Source organism: Arachis ipaensis, chromosome B4 (genome assembly GCF_059453495.1).
Source record: "Arachis ipaensis isolate K30076 ecotype BB chromosome B4, ASM5945349v1, whole genome shotgun sequence".
Lineage (NCBI taxonomy): Eukaryota > Viridiplantae > Streptophyta > Magnoliopsida > Fabales > Fabaceae > Arachis > Arachis ipaensis.
In genome coordinates, this window is record NC_142439.1 from 95,730,101 (window position 1) to 95,746,569 (window position 16,469).

At 39.3% G+C, this 16,469-nt stretch overlaps 1 non-coding gene across 1 annotated transcript; it reads left to right on the forward strand.

Moving 5' to 3' along the window:
* The first annotated feature begins 489 nt into the window (after positions 1-489).
* LOC148568449 (small nucleolar RNA R71) lies at positions 490-596 on the forward strand. Its single transcript, XR_015881699.1, has one exon. It is a non-coding gene; the product is annotated as a small nucleolar RNA R71 (small nucleolar RNA).
* The last annotated feature ends 15,873 nt before the right edge of the window (positions 597-16,469 follow it).

Consider the following 16,469-nt stretch of genomic DNA (forward strand, 5'->3'; position numbering starts at 1 on the left):
TGCCATCCATGGTTATGATTTCGACCTTGATTGTACCCTTGGTTGGGGTGGTCATAGAAGTTATGAGTGGATGCTACCATATTGTCTTCTTGCTGGAGCTGCGGGCATTCATCCGTATAATGGCTATAATCAGCACAAATGCCGCAGACTCTCTGTGGGACTAACTATTGGCTTTCCTGTGCTGGAGAAGGTTGAGCTTGCTGAAATTGTTGTTGATTCAATTTCATCTGCTTCAGCAAGTTGGTCATTTCACAGATACTCTGAGCTAGAGCAGCAGTCTCTCTGCTAGAGGATACTTCTGCAACGACTTTTGAACGGCCTTGTTTCTGCCTGTGGTTCCTGGTAGATTCAGCTAAGTCACTGATCAATTGCCATGCCTCATCAGTGGTCTTGTACTTCTTCATAGACCCATTGCTAGCACTTTCCAATGTGGTTTTATCTTGGGGCCTCATGCCCTGTGTGATATAGCTGAGTAACACTATCTTGTCAATCCTGTGATGGGGGCATGCTTCCAGAAGATTATTGAAGCGCTCCCAGTATTCAAAGAAAGTCTCGTTGTCATCCTGAACAATCGTGGAAATGTCCTTCCTCAGTTTATCAGTAACTTCAGATGGAAAAAAATTTTCCAAAAATTCTTTTCTGAGTGTATCCCAGTTGGATACATTCGCTAGGGGTTGAGTGTAGTACCACTCTCTTGCTTTTCCCTCAAGAGAAAACGAGAAAGCTTTCAGAAAAATTGAAGTTTCATCTACACCATCATGCCTGACAGTAGAACAGGCTGCTTGGAAATCTCTCAGGTGCTTGATAGGCTCTTGAGCAGGTAAGCCATGAAACTTGGGCATCAAATTGAGCAGTGCGGTCTTTATTTCAAAATCTATAGCCACCGCTGGGTGATGCGCTTGAAACGGTTGCATTGTAAAATCAGGGGCTCCTTCCTCCTGGATAGTAACTCTTCTGGCTGCCGCCATGTTACCTGTACGTAAATCAATCGAATCAGTAGAACGGGAGCTGGTTTCTTCCTCAAATGGCGTTTCGAATCCGCCCTCAGAGAGGACTAACCGACGCCGAGTGATGAGCGGATAATTTATACGCTTTTTGACATTGTTTTTAGTATGTTTTTAGTAGGATCTAGTTACTTTTAGGGATGTTTTCATAAGTTTTTATGTTAAATTCACATTTCTGGACTTTACTATGAGTTTGTGTGTTTTTCTATGATTTTAGATAATTTCTGGCTGAAATTGAGGGACTTGAGCAAAAATCAGATTCAGAGGTTGAAAAAGGACTGCTGATGCTGTTGGATTCTGACCTCCCTGCACTCAAAGTGGATTTTCTGGAGCTACAGAACTCGAACTGGCGCGCTTCCAATTGCGTTGGAACGTAGACATCCAGGGCTTTCCAGCAATATATAATAGTCCATACTTTGGCCAAGAATTGACGATGTAAACTGGCGTTCAACGCCAGCCTTCTGCCCAAATCTGGCGTCCAGCGCCAGAAAAGGATCCAAAACCAGAGTTGAGCGCCCAAACTGGCACAGAAACTGGCGTTCAACTCCACAAATGGCCTCTGCACGTGCTACACTTAAGCTCAGCCCAAACACACACCAAGTGGGCCCCGGAAGTGGATTTATGCATCAATTACTTACTCATGTAAACCCTAGTGACTAGTTTATTATAAATAGGACCTCTTACTATTGTATTAGACGTCTTTTTGACCATCTTTTGATCATCTTAGGATCTTAGGATCATCTTTGGACGCCTGGTTCTTAGATCAGAGGGGCTGGCCATCTCGGCCATGCCTGGACCTTCACTTATGTATTTTCAAACGGTAGAGTTTCTACACTCCATAGATTAAGGTGTGGAGCTCTGCTGTTCCTCAAAGATTAATGCAAAGTACTTCTGTTTTCTGTTCAATTCATCTTATTTCACTTCTAAGATATCCATTCGCATCCAAGAACGTGATGAAGGTGATGATTATGTGTGACGCTCATCATCCTTCCCCCTTATGAACGCGTGCCTGACAAACACTTATGTTCTACATGAATTAAGCTAGAATGAGTATCTCTTAGATCTCCTAACCAGAATCTTCGTGGCGTAAGCTAGAATGATGGCGGCATTCAAGAGAATCCGGAAGGTCTAAACCTTGTCTGTGGTATTCTGAGTAGGATTCAATGATTGAATGACTGTGACGAGCTTCAAACTCGCGATTGTTGGGCGTTAGTGACAGACGCAAAAGGAGGGTGAATCCTATAACAGCATGATCGAGAACCGACAGATGAATAGCTGTGCCGTGACAGGGTGCGTGAGCATATTATTCACTGAGAGGAGGGGATGTAGCCACTGACAACGGTGATGCCCTTGCATAAAGCCAGCCATGGAAGGGAGTAAGACTAATTGGATGAAGATAGCAGAAAAGCAGAGGTTCAGAGGAACGAAAAGCATCTCCATTCGCTTATCTGAAATTCCTGCTAATGAATCTACATAAGTATCTCTATCCCCTTTTATTGTTTATGTTAATCTAATCAAGTATCATGTTTAAATCCGCCTGACTGAGATTTACACGGTGACCATAGCTTGCTTCATACCAACAATCTCCGTGGGATTCGACCCTTACTCACGTAAGGTATTACTTGGACGACCCAGTGCACTTGCTGGTTAGTTGTATCGAAGTTGTGACAATTATGAATTAAGATCAAAGCACCAAGCTTTGGAGCCTGGACATCACAATTTCGTGCACCAAGTTTTTGGCGCCGTTGCCGGGGATTGTTTGAGTCTTCGGCAAGCTTTTGGTCCGGTAACATCAGTGCCAGATTCCCTTTTGATCCGGCAACAGCACCAAGTTTTTGGCGCCGTTGCCGGGGATTGTTCGAGTTTGGACAACTGACGGTTCATCTTGTTGCTCAGATTAGGTAATTTTCTTTTTGTTTTCTTTTCAAAAATTTTCAAAAATATTTTCAAAAATCTCTCATCTGTTTTCGAAAAAAAATAAATAAATAAAAATATTTTCAAAAATTTATTCAAAATTTTTAAGAATGAATTCTAGTGTTTCATGAAGCATGTGAAGCCTGGCTGGCTGTAAAGCCATGTCTAAATTCATTTGGACTGAGGCTTGCAATTTGTTATCAAGAGCAAATTAGTTGTTGCTCATCCACCTGCTGCTGATCCATGATCACCTGCTGAAGCTTGGCTGGCCATTGGCCATGTCTAGTGTTTTGGACTGGAACTTTCTTTGAAAGCTTGGCTGGCTAGTGAGCCATGTCTAATTCCTGGACTGAAGCTTTAGACTAACATGGCAAGATTCCTGGAATTCATATTAAAAATTTTTGGAATCCTCATTTTTCCTTTTAATATGCGAAAAATATAAAAGAAAAATCCAAAAAAAAAATTAGAAAATCATAAAAATCAAAAATATTTTTGTTTCTTGTTTGAGTCTTGAGTCATATCATAAGTTTGGTGTCACTTGCATATGCATCTTGCATTTTTTTCGAAAATATCATGCATTCATAGTGTTCTTCATGATCTTCAAGTTGTTCTTGGTAAGTCTTCTTGTTTGATCTTGATGATTTTTTGTTTTGTTTCTTTTCATGTTTATCATATGCATTCTTGAATTCTTAGTGTCTAAGCATTAAAGAATTCTAAGTTTGGTGTCTTGCATGTTTTCTTTGCATTAAAAATTTTTCAAAAAATATGTTCTTGATGTTCATCATGACATTCATAGTGTTCTTGGTGTTCGTCTTGACATTCATAGCATTCTTGCATGCATTCATTGTTTTGATCTAAAAATTTCATGCATTGCATCATTTTTCTTGTTTTTCTCTCTCATCATAAAAATTCAAAAATAAAAAAAAATATCTTTCCCTTTTTCTCTCATCAAATTCGAAAATTGAGTTGACTTTTTCAAAAATTTTTAAAAATCAAATTGTTTCTCATGAGTCAAATCAAATTTTCAATTTGAAAATCTTATCTTTTTCAAAATCTTTTTCAAAAATCAAATCTTTTTCAAAATTCTTAATTATTTTCGAAAATTCCAAAAATATTTTTCAAAAATCTTTTTCTTATTTTTATTAAATTTTCGAAAATAACAATAGCAATTAATGTTTTGATTCAAAAATTTGAAGTTTGTTACTTGCTTGTTAAGAAAGATTCAAACTTTGAGTTCTAGAATCATATCTTGTGATTTCTTATGAATCAAGTCATTAATTGAGATTTTAAAAATCAAATCTTTTTCAAAAACTAATTTCTATCATATCTTTTCAAAAATATCTTCTTATCTTATCTTTTTCAAAATATGATTTCAAAATATCTTTTCTAACTTCCTAACTTCTCACCTTTTCAAAATTTGTTTCAACTAACTAACTAACTTTTTGGTTGTTTCTTAACTTTTTCAAAACTACCTAACTAACTCTCTCTCTCTCTAATTTTCGAAAATATCTTCCCTCTTTTTCAAAAATTTCTTTTTTATTAACTAATTATTTTTATTTTTAAATTTTAAAAAATTTTTCGAAAATTTCTAACATTTTTCAAAAACCATTTTTCAAAAATCACTAACTCTTTTTCAAAATAATTTTCGAAAATTATTCCTCCCCCATCTCATTCTATTTATTCATTCATATCCTAACATCTCATCTCACATCTCTTCCATTCGTACAGTTGCATTTCTTCCTTTACATCACGTGCTTTGTCTCCCCCTCTTTTCTTCCACTCACAAAGGGATCCCTATACTGTGGTATAAAGGATCTCTATTATTATTATTATTATTTTTCTGTGCCTTCTTCTTTGTCATATGAGCAGGAGCAAGGATAAGAACATTCTTGTGGAAGCAGATCCAGAACCTGAAAGGACTCTGAAGAGAAAATTAAGAGAAGCTAAAATACAACAATCCAGAGATAACCTTTCAGAAATTTTCGAACAGGCAGAGGAGATGGCAGCCGAAAATAATGATAATACAAGGAAGATGCTTGGTGACTTTACTGCACCTAATTCCAATTTACATGGAAGAAGCATCTCCATTCCTGCCATTGGAGCAAACAATTTTGAGCTGAAACCTCAATTAGTTTCTCTGATGCAGCAGAACTGCAAGTTTCATGGACTTCCATCTGAAGATCCTTTTCAGTTCTTAACTGAATTCTTGCAGATACTGTTAAGACTAATGGAGTAAATCCTGAAGTCTACAGGCTCATGCTTTTCCCTTTTGCTGTAAGAGACAGAGCTAGATTATGGTTGGATTCTCAACCCAAAGACAGCCTAAACTCTTGGGATAAGCTGGTCACGGCTTTCTTAGCCAAGTACTTTCCTCCTCAAAAGCTGAGCAAGCTAAGGGCTGATGTTCAAACCTTCAGACAGAAAGAAGGTGAATCTCTCTATGAAGCTTGGGAAAGATACAAACAGTTGACCAAAAAGTGTCCTTCTGACATGCTTTCAGAATGGACCATCCTGGATATATTCTATGATGGTTTATCTGAGCTATCAAAGATGTCACTGGACACTTCTGCAGGTGGATCCATTCACCTAAAGAAAATGCCTGCAGAAGCTCAAGAACTCATTGACATGGTTGCTAATAACCAGTTCATGTACACTTCTGAAAGGAATCCTGTGAGTAATGGGACGCCTATGAAGAAGGGAGTTCTTGAGGTTGATACTCTGAATGCCATATTGGCTCAGAACAAAATATTGACTCAGCAAGTCAATATGATTTCTCAGAGTCTGCATGGAATGCAAGCTGCATCCAACAGTACTCAAGAGGCATCTTCTGAAGAAGAAGCTTATGATCCTGAGAACCCTGCAATAGCAGAGGTAAATTACTTAGGTGAACCTTATGGAAACACCTATAACTCAACATGGAGAAATCATCCAAATTTCTCATGGAAGGATCAAAAGCCCCAACAAGGCTTTAATAATGGTGGAAGAAACAGGTTTAGCAATAGCAAGCCTTTTCCATCATCAACTCAGCAACAGACAGAGAACTCTGAACAAAATGCTTCTAATTTAGCAAATCTAGTCTCTGATCTATCTAAGGCCACTGTAAGTTTCATGAATGAAACAAGGTCTTCCATTAGAAATCTGGAAGCACAAGTGGGCCAGCTGAGTAAAAGGATCACTGAAATCCCTCCTAGTACTCTCCCAAGCAATACAGAAGAGAACCCAAAAGGAGAGTGCAAGGCCATTGACATAAGCGCCATGGCCGAACCTGTAAGGGAAGGAGAGGACGTGAATCCCAAGGAGGAAGACCTCCTGGGACGTCCAGTGATCAATAAGGAGCTTCCCTCTGAGGAACCAAAGGACTCTGAGGCTCATCTAGAGACCATAGAGATCCCATTGAACCTCCTTATGCCCTTCATGAGCTCTGATGAATATTCCTCTTCTGAAGAGAACGAGGATGTTACTGAAGAGCAAACTGCCAAGTTTCTTGGTGCAATCATGAAGCTGAATGCCAAATTATTTGGCATTGATACTTGGGAAGTTGAACCTCCCTTGTTCATCAATGAACTAAGTGATCTGGATCAACTGACATTGCCTCAGAAGAGACAGGATCCTGGAAAGTTCATAATACCTTGTACCATAGGCACCATGATCTTTAAGGCTCTGTGTGACCTTGGTTCAGGAATAAACCTCATGCCCCTCTCTGTAATAGAGAAACTGGGAATCTATGGGGTGCAAGCTGCTAAAATCTCACTAGAGATGGCAGACAGCTCAAGAAAACAGGCTTATGGACAAGTAGAAGATGTATTAGTAAAGGTTGAGGGCCTTTACATACCTGCTGATTTCATAGTCCTGGATACTGGAAAGGAAGAGGATGAATCCATCATCCTAGGAAGACCTTTCCTGGCCACAGCAAGAGCTGTGATTGATATTGACAGAGGTGAAATAGTCCTTCAATGGAATGAGAACTCCCTTGTATTCAAAACTCAAGGATCTCCCTCTGCAACCATGGAGAGGAAGCAGAAAAAGCTTCTCTCCAAGAGAGTCAACCAGAGCCCCCACAGTCAAACTCTATGTTTGGTGTTGGGAGGCCACAACCAAACTCTAAGTTTGGTGTTAAACTCCCATATCCAAACTCTAAGTTTGGTGTTGGAAAGTCTCAACAAAGCTCTGCACATCTGTGAGGCTCCATGAGAGCCCTCTGTCAAGCTATTGACATTAAAGAAGCGCTTGTTGGGAGGCAACCCAATGTTTATCTAATTCTTATTTTTATTGTTTTTCATGTTTTCTTAGGTTCATGATCATGTGGAGTCACAAAATAAATATAAAAATTGAAAACGGAATCAAAAACAGCAGAAGAAAAAATTACACCCTGGAGGAGCATCTGTCTGGCGCTCAGCGCCAGAACAGAGCATGGTTCTGGCGCTGAACGCCCAAAATGGGCAGCTTCTGGGCGCTGAACGCCAGAACAGGCATGGTTCTGGCGTTCAACGCCAGAAATGGCACACAAATGGGCGTTGAACGCCCAAAATGGCCACCAACCTGGCGCTGAACGCCCAGAGTTGGGCACAAAGGCATTTTTACATGCCTAATGGGTGCAGGGATGTAAATGCCTTGACACCTCAGGATCTGTGGACCCCACAGGATCAACTCAGGATCTGTAGACCCCACAGGATCCACTCAGGATCTGTGGACCCCACAGGATCCCCACCTACCTCCACTCACTTCTTCTCACCACTCTCTTTCACACAACCCCACAAACACTCTTCCCTAAAAACCCTCACCAATCACCTCAATCTCTCTTCCCCACTAAACCTTCACCACTCACATCCATCCACTCTTCCCCATAAACCTACCTCATAAACTCCACCTACCTTCAAAATTCAAAACCAATTTCCCACCCAAACCCACCCATATGGCCGAAACATAACCCCCCCATTCCCTATATAAAGACCTCCATTCTTCATCAAATTCACACAACACACCCCTCTACACTCCTCTTGGCCGAAACCACATCTCCCTCTCCCCTCCATATTTCTTCTTCTTCTTCTTCTATTCTTTTGTTTATTGCTCGAGGGCGAGCAATATTCTAAGTTTGGTGTGGTAAAAGCATAGCTTTTTTTGTTTTTCCATTACCATTGATGGCACCTAAGACCGGAGAATCCTCTAGAAGAGGGAAAGGGAAGATAAAAGCTTCCACATCCGAGTCATGGGAGATGGAAAGATTCATCTCCAAAGCCCATCAAGACCACTTCTATGATGTTGTGGCCAAGAAGAAGGTAATCCCTGAGGTCCCTTTTAAACTCAAAAGAAATGAGTATCCGGAGATCCGACATGAAATTCAGAGAAGAGGTTGGGAAGTTCTAACAAACCCCATCCAACAAGTCGGCATCCTAATGGTTCAAGAGTTCTATGCCAATGCATGGATCACCAAGAACCATGATCAAAGTAAGAACCCGGATCCAAAGAACTATGTTACAATGGTTCGGGGGAAATACTTAGATTTTAGTCCGGAAAATGTGAGGTTGGCATTCAACTTGCCATACATGGAAGAGAACGCACGCCCCTACACAAGGAGAGTCAACTTTGATCAAAGGTTGGACCAAGTCCTTATGGACATATGTGTAGAAGGAGCTCAATGGAAGATTGACTCCAAAGGCAAGCCGGTTCAACTAAGAAGATTGGACCTCAAGCCTATAGCTAGAGGATGGTTGGAGTTTATTCAATGCTCAATCATTCCCACTAGCAACCGGTCTGAAGTTACTATAGACCGGGCCATCATGATCCATAGCATCATGATTGGAGAAGAAGTGGAAGTTCATGAGATTATACCTCAAGAACTCTACAAGGTGGCTGACAAGTCCTCCACCATGGCAAGGTTAGCCTTCCCTCACCTCATTTGCCACCTATGCAATTTAGCTGGAATTGACATAGAGGGAGATATCCTCATTAAAGAGGAAAAGCCCATCACTAAGAAAAAGATGGAGCAAGCAAGAGAGCCCAATCATGGAGCTCAAGAGGCGCAAGAAGCTCATCACCATGAGATTCCGGAAATGCCTCAAATGCACTTTCCTCCACATAACTATTGGGAGCACATCAACACCTCCCTAGAAGAATTGAGTTCCAATATGGGACAACTAAGGGTGGAACATCAAGAGCACTCCATCATGCTCCATGATATAAGAGAAGATCAAAAAGCAATGAGGGAGGAGCAACAAAGACAAGGAAGAGACATAGAAGAGCTCAAGGACATCATTGGTTCCTCAAGAAGGAAACGCCACCATCACTAAGGTGGATTCATTCCTTGTTCTTATCTCTTCTGTTTTTCGTTTTCTATGCTATGTACTTATCTGTGTTTGTGTCTTCATTACATGATCATTAGTAGTTAGTAACTTTGTCTAAAAGTTATGAATGTCCTATGAATCCATCACCTCTCTTAAATGAAAAATGTTTTAATTCAAAAGAACAAGAAGTACATGAGTTTCGAATTTATCCTTGAACTTAGCTTAATTATATTGATGTGGTGACAATGCTTCTTATTTTCTGAATGAATGCTTGAACAGTGCATATGTCTTTTGAAGTTGTTGTTTAAGAATGTTAAATATGTTGGCTCTTGAAAGAATGATGACTAGGAGACATGTTATTTGATAATCTGAAAAATCATAAAAATGATTCTTGAAGCAAGAAAAAGCAGCAAAGAACAAAGCTTGCAGAAAAAAAAAAAGAGAAGAAAAAAATAGGCGGAAAAAAAAATAGAAAGAAAAAGAAAAAGCAAGCAGAAAAAGCCAATAACCCTTAAAACCAAAAGGCAAGGGCAAATAAAAAGGATCCCAAGGCTTTGAGCATCAGTGGATAGGAGGGCCTAAAGGAATAAAATTCTGGTCTAAGCGGCTAAACTAAGCTGTCCCTAACCATGTGCTTGTGGCGTGTAGGTGTCAAGTGAAAACTTGAGACTGAGCGGTCAAAGTCAAGGTCCAAAGCAAAAACAAAGAGTGTGCTTAAGAACCCTAGACAACTCTAATTGGGGACTTTAGCAAAGCTGAGTCACAATCTGAAAAGGTTCACCCAATTATGTGTCTGTGGCATTTATGTCTCCGGTGGTAATACTGGAAAACAAAGTGCTTAGGGCCACGGCCAAGACTCATAAAGAAGCTGTGTTCAAGAATCATCATACTGAACTAGGAGAATCAATAACACTATCTGAACTCTGAGTTCCTATAGAAGCCAATCATTCTAAACCTCAATGGATAGAGTGAGATGCCAAAACTATTCAAGAGGCAAAAAGCTATAAGTCCCGCTCATATGATTGCAGCTATGTTTCATTGATAGTTTGGAATTTATAGTATATTCTCTTCTTTTTATCCTATTTGATTTTCAGTTGCTTGGGGACAAGCAACAATTTAAGTTTGGTGTTGTGATGAGCGGATAATTTATACGCTTTTTGACATTGTTTTTAGTATGTTTTTAGTAGGATCTAGTTACTTTTAGGGATGTTTTCATAAGTTTTTATGTTAAATTCACATTTCTGGACTTTACTATGAGTTTGTGTGTTTTTCTGTGATTTCAGGTAATTTCTGGCTGAAATTGAGGGACTTGAGCAAAAATCATATTCAGAGGTTGAAAAAGGACTGCTGATGCTGTTGGATTCTGACCTCCCTGCACTCAAAGTGGATTTTTCTGGAGCTACAGAACTCGAAATGGCGCGCTTCCAATTGCGTTGGAAAGTAGACATCTAGGGCTTTCCAACAATATATAATAGTCCATACTTTGGCCAAGAATTGACGACGTAAACTGGCGTTCAACGCCAGCCTTCTGCCCAAATCTGGCGTCCAGCGCCAGAAAAGGATCCAAAACCAGAGTTGAACGCCCAAACTGGCACAGAAACTGGCCTTCAACTCCACAAATGGCCTCTGCACGTGCTACACTTAAGCTCAGCCCAAACACACACCAAGTGGGCCCCGGAAGTGGATTTATGCATCAATTACTTACTCATGTAAACCCTAGTGACTAGTTTATTATAAATAGGACCTCTTACTATTGTATTAGACGTCTTTTTGACCATCTTTTGATCATCTTAGGATCTTAGGATCATCTTTGGATGCCTGGTTCTTAGATCAGATGGGCTGGCCATCTCGGCCATGCCTGGACCTTCACTTATGTATTTTCAAACGGTAGAGTTTCTACACTCCATAGATTAAGGTGTGGAGCTCTGCTGTTCCTCAAAGATTAATGCAAAGTACTTCTGTTTTCTATTCAATTCATCTTATTTCGCTTCTAAGATATCCATTCGCATCCAAGAACGTGATGAAGGTGATGATTATGTGTGACGCTCATCATCCTTCCCCCTTATGAACGCGTGCCTGACAAACACTTATGTTCTACATGAATTAAGCTAGAATGAGTATCTCTTAGATCTCCTAACCAGAATCTTCGTGGCGTAAGCTAGAATGATGGCGGCATTCAAGAGAATCCGGAAGGTCTAAACCTTGTCTGTGGTATTCTGAGTAGGATTCAATGATTGAATGACTGTGATGAGCTTCAAACTCGCGATTGTTGGGCGTTAGTGACAGACACAAAAGGAGGGTGAATCCTATTCCAGCATGATCGAGAACCGACAGATGAATAGCCGTGCCGTGACAGGGTGCGTGAGCATATTATTCACTGAGAGGAGGGGATGTAGCCACTGACAACGGTGATGCCCTTGCATAAAGCCAGCCATGGAAGGGAGTAAGACTGATTGGATGAAGATAGCAGGAAAGCAGAGGTTCAGAGGAACGAAAAGCATCTCCATTCGCTTATCTGAAATTCCTGCCAATGAATCTACATAAGTATCTCTATCCCCTTTTATTGTTTATGTTAATCTAATCAAGTATCATGTTTAAATCCGCCTGACTGAGATTTACACGGTGACCATAGCTTGCTTCATACCAACAATCTCCGTGGGATTCGACCCTTACTCACGTAAGGTATTACTTGGACGACCCAGTGCACTTGTTGGTTAGTTGTATCGAAGTTGTGACAATTATGAATTAAGATCAAAGCACCAAGCTTTGGAGCCTGGACATCACAATTTCGTGCACCACCGAGCTCGCCTTATTCGTGAAATAGTCCTTTCAATTTCAGGATCGAATATTGACAAGCTTGGATCAGGAAGTGAACGCGTCATTTGACGAAAGAAACATGCAGCTCATAGTAGCAAAATAAAATAAAATGCAAATAAATAAATTCCAATTAATAACTTTAGCACTCTATTGCAACTCCCCGGCAACGGCGCCAAAATTGATGGTAGCAGAAATTGGCGAATAAAAAATTGTTAATTTATATACGTAGCAAGTATAGTTCTTAACTCGCCAGAAATCTGCCTATCAATTTAAAAAGCTTTCACATTCACAATTTTAGGAGTAGATGTAGTTTTTAGAGAGAGAGGTTCTCTCCTCTCTCTTAGGATTAGGATTTAGGATTTCTCTTAGTTTTAGGAGTGACTCTCAATCCCAGGTTCAATGTTCTTTTTATTTATTTTTCTAATTTAATTTATGAACTTTTTCATGTTAGAATTGATATCTTCATTTAATATAATTTGAGGTATTTCAGAATTATGATTGCTCTCTTTAATTTATTAATGCTCTTTGTTTATCCAAATTATTTTCATTCAAGTAGACTTTTTTCCCTTTTGGCTTTGGTTGAGTCATTGGAGACACTTGAGATATCAAACTCATTGTTGATTGAAAATTGGATTTCTTCATTTCATTAATTCAAGTTCCAATAACTCTAGCCTTTCCCAAGGAAAGACTAGAACCTGAAGAATCAAAATTAATTCATCCACTTAACTTACCTTCATAGTTAGAGGTTAACAAAGTGGGAGAAAATCCAATTCTCATCACAATTGATAAGGATAACTAGGATAGGAATTCTGATTTTCATACCTTGCCAAGAGTTTATTTTATTATTATTATTTTATTTTTCTTATCATTCAACATACTACTTCCTTATTTTCTAAAATCCCTAATTTATAAACTCATAACCAATAATAAGAACATACCTCCCTGCAATTCCTTGAAAAGACGACCCGAGGTTTAAATACTTCGGTTATCAATTTTAAAAGGGGTTTGTTACTTGTGACAACCAAAACGTTTGTACGAAAGGATTTCTGTTGGTTTAGAGACTATATCTACAACGTGACTGTTTTTATAAAATTCTTTACTGGCAAAAATCCCAACGTCAAAATGGCGCCTCCGGGGTCCCAAACTAGGCATGTAAAGCTCCTAAGCAGCTTCAAACATATTTTTAGGCTCCCAGAATGACGAATGTCGGAATAGATTCCAGGATCCCAAACTTTGCTTTTAAATCCGCCTCCGTCTTGATCTATATTTTTCCATCCGGGCGGTTTAGAAAGTAGATTCTCACCATGGTGACCAAATATTTTCCGAGATCCATTCAATTGAACATGATACCAATCCGTGCACTTCAAGTTGAAGCGTGGAACCTTATTGAACCTTGTGCACCAGCTATGAGCACGAGCCATTTCCCTCTTACTCTTAAAGCCGTAGAGAGCTCTAAGCTGGCCATCTGTTTCAAGCAAACCATATTCAAGTGAAAAAGTAAAGTTAAAGGTTAAGGATTGTACCCACTTGAAGCTTGTATTGGGTGGTAATGGCCTTGGGGTAGGTGTTTCCGGTGGTTCTGTAAGTTCTACTCCCTTGTGCTCTTCTGTGAATTCCTCCACTTCTTTGCAAGGTTCTTCAAATGTAGTTGTGTCCTGGTCAAAGTCTTCTGTGTTTTCCTCATCACTCGAGTCATAGATTGGAGGTTGAGAGAAATCTACCTATGCATCATCTTCGTATTCATTTGGGGAAGATTCTTCGATCTCAGAGAATTTACTTGCGGATGCAAATTCATTACTAAGAGAACTTGACTTGTGACTATCATCATCAAGGGAATTTGTGTCCTGGGTTATTCTGTCTAGTTCTTCATAAACGACTTGCCTTGGGGATTGTGCACTGTCCTCCTTAGCATCAACTGTAACGTCCTTGATGGAGTTCTCCTCAGCTCTAGATTCCCATGGAGGTTCAGCGTCTCCTAGATCTTCAACCAACTCTTCTTCTTGCGCAATGACAGCTTCTTCTACTTGTTCTAGTACGAATTCATTCTCTGTCTTGTCCACTGGAGTTTCTAGTATTTCTTTCATGCTGCACTCTTCGTTAGATTGTCCACATGGGGCTGTGGTTGATCCTTGAATGTTCGAACGTCTAGAAGCTAATTGAATTACTGCTTGCTCCAGTTGTCGAATGGTTGTTTGAAGTTTATTTATTGTTTCTTTGAGGCGAACCTCTGATTCTTGGGGTGATGGATTTGGACATGATACATAGGAAAGTGGTGGTGCTTAGGAGTGATTGGATTGGAACTGGGGTAAATATGGATCATGTGGTAGCGAATGGTGAAGAGAAGTTTGTGAGTGTGGTGGTTCGAGGTTATGTTGAGAGGATGGTCTATAGGCACGGGGTGGGGCTTGTTGGTAGTTACAAGGTTGTCCACCATATCTATCAGCTGGGTATGCATTGTAAAATGGTCGTTGTCCATGATATCTTGGAGGGTGTTGTTGCCTAAAGGGTTGATTAGATCCTCTTGGCTCCATCCATCCTTGATTGGTCTGACCTTAATGCATATTCCTGCTGTGGCTTATATTTCCTTCAACAAAGTTAGAACCAAACTCAAAACGGGAAGGGTGAGAGTTCATAGTAGCAAATAAAATTAAAAAGGAAAAACAGAAATAAATAAACAAGTAAAAGAAAAATATTTACAATAACCAATAATAAGGCACACGTTAGCAGTTCCCCGGCAACGGCGCCATTTTGATGAGAGAACTTTTGCGTGGTCTAGAAATTTGCGGATAAATCCTCGTTGCAAGTATAGTTTCTAAACCTTCAAAAGTCCTTTCATACAAACGTTTTGGTTGTCACAAGTAACAAACCCCTTTAAAATTGTTAACCGAAGTATTCAAATCTTGGGTCGTCTTCTCAAGGAACTGCAGGGAAGTATGTTCTTATTATTGGCTATAAAGGTTGTAAATTTGGGGTTTCAAGAATGAAGCACAAATATGACAAATAATTTAAATGGCAATTAAAATAAATAAATACTGTAAAGCAAACTTTTGGCAAGGTACGAGAAATTGGAAGTCCAAATTAGTTATCCTTCTCAATAATAAAGAAGATTGAATCTTAATTCCACTTATTTAACCTTTGCTAAAGCAAAGGAAAGTCAAGGGATTAATTAGTTTGACCTTCGAATCCTATTTATTTCCTAAGAAAAGATTGGGATTATTGAAAGTCAATTCAATTAGCAAAGATAACAGTTATCAATTATGTTGAGCTAAGATAACTCCTGAGTTACTGATTTCTTAACCAAGAACAAAAGGAAAAAAGTAAATTTGCTGGAATAAAAATGTCTTCAGATTGAAAGCAATGATAACGTAAATAAAAGAAAGCAATAATAAACTGAAATACCTCAAATAACATTAATTCAAATAATCTGGAACATAGAAGAATTCATAAATTAAATGGCAAAAGTAAATAATCAACTAAAGTAATGGAATGAATAAAAGTAAAAGGGAAGCTTAAAGTAAAGGAACATTAAACCTGATATCGAGAGTCACTCCTAAAACTAAGGGAAATCCTAAATCCTAAGAGAGAGAGAGGAGAGAACCTCTCTCAAAACTAAATCTAAATCATGAAAAGTAACTAAATTGGCGAGCTCTCTCTAAATGGATGCATTCCCTTACTTCATAACCTCTGGTCTATGCCTTCTGGACTTGGATTTGGGTCAAAAAGGGCTTCAGAAATCGCTGGGAGCGTTTTCTGCAATTTCTGGTGCGTGGCCTCTGTCACGCGTCCGCGTGGGTCACGCGGTCGCGTCATTCGGAGCTTTTCTTGTCACGCGGTCGCGTCAGTCATGCGGCCGCGTCATATGTATTTTGCTTAAGGCGCGCGGTCGCGTCTGTCATGCGGCCGCATTGCTGTTGATTCGCGCTTGGCATGCGTCCGCGTCGCCCATGCGATCGCGTGGATGCCAGTTTCTTTAGAAACTCCGTTTTGTGCTTTCCTTCCATCTTTGTATGTTTCCTTTTTCATCCTTTAAGTTATTCCTGCCTTAAAAGATCTGAAACTACTCAACACACTAATCACGGCATCGAATGGAAATAAAGGTAATTAAAATAATTAATTTTAAAGCATAGGAAACATGTTTTTCACATACATCACATAATAAGGAAGAGAAAGTAAAACCATGCAATTAATATGAATAAGCGGGTGAAGGATTGGATAAATCACTCAAATTAAGCACAAAATATATCATAAAATATGGGTTTATTAACGTTGTTGCATTTACATGTTTGATTGCATATTTATTTGATTTTGTGCATATTTTACCACCACTTGGTTAAAGTAATATTTTCTTTTTCAAGAAACTTTTTATAATACTTCACTAATTTGAATAAATTTTTTTGTTACACTTGTTTGAAGAAATATTATACTGGAACATGGTTTAGAGCTCGAACACACA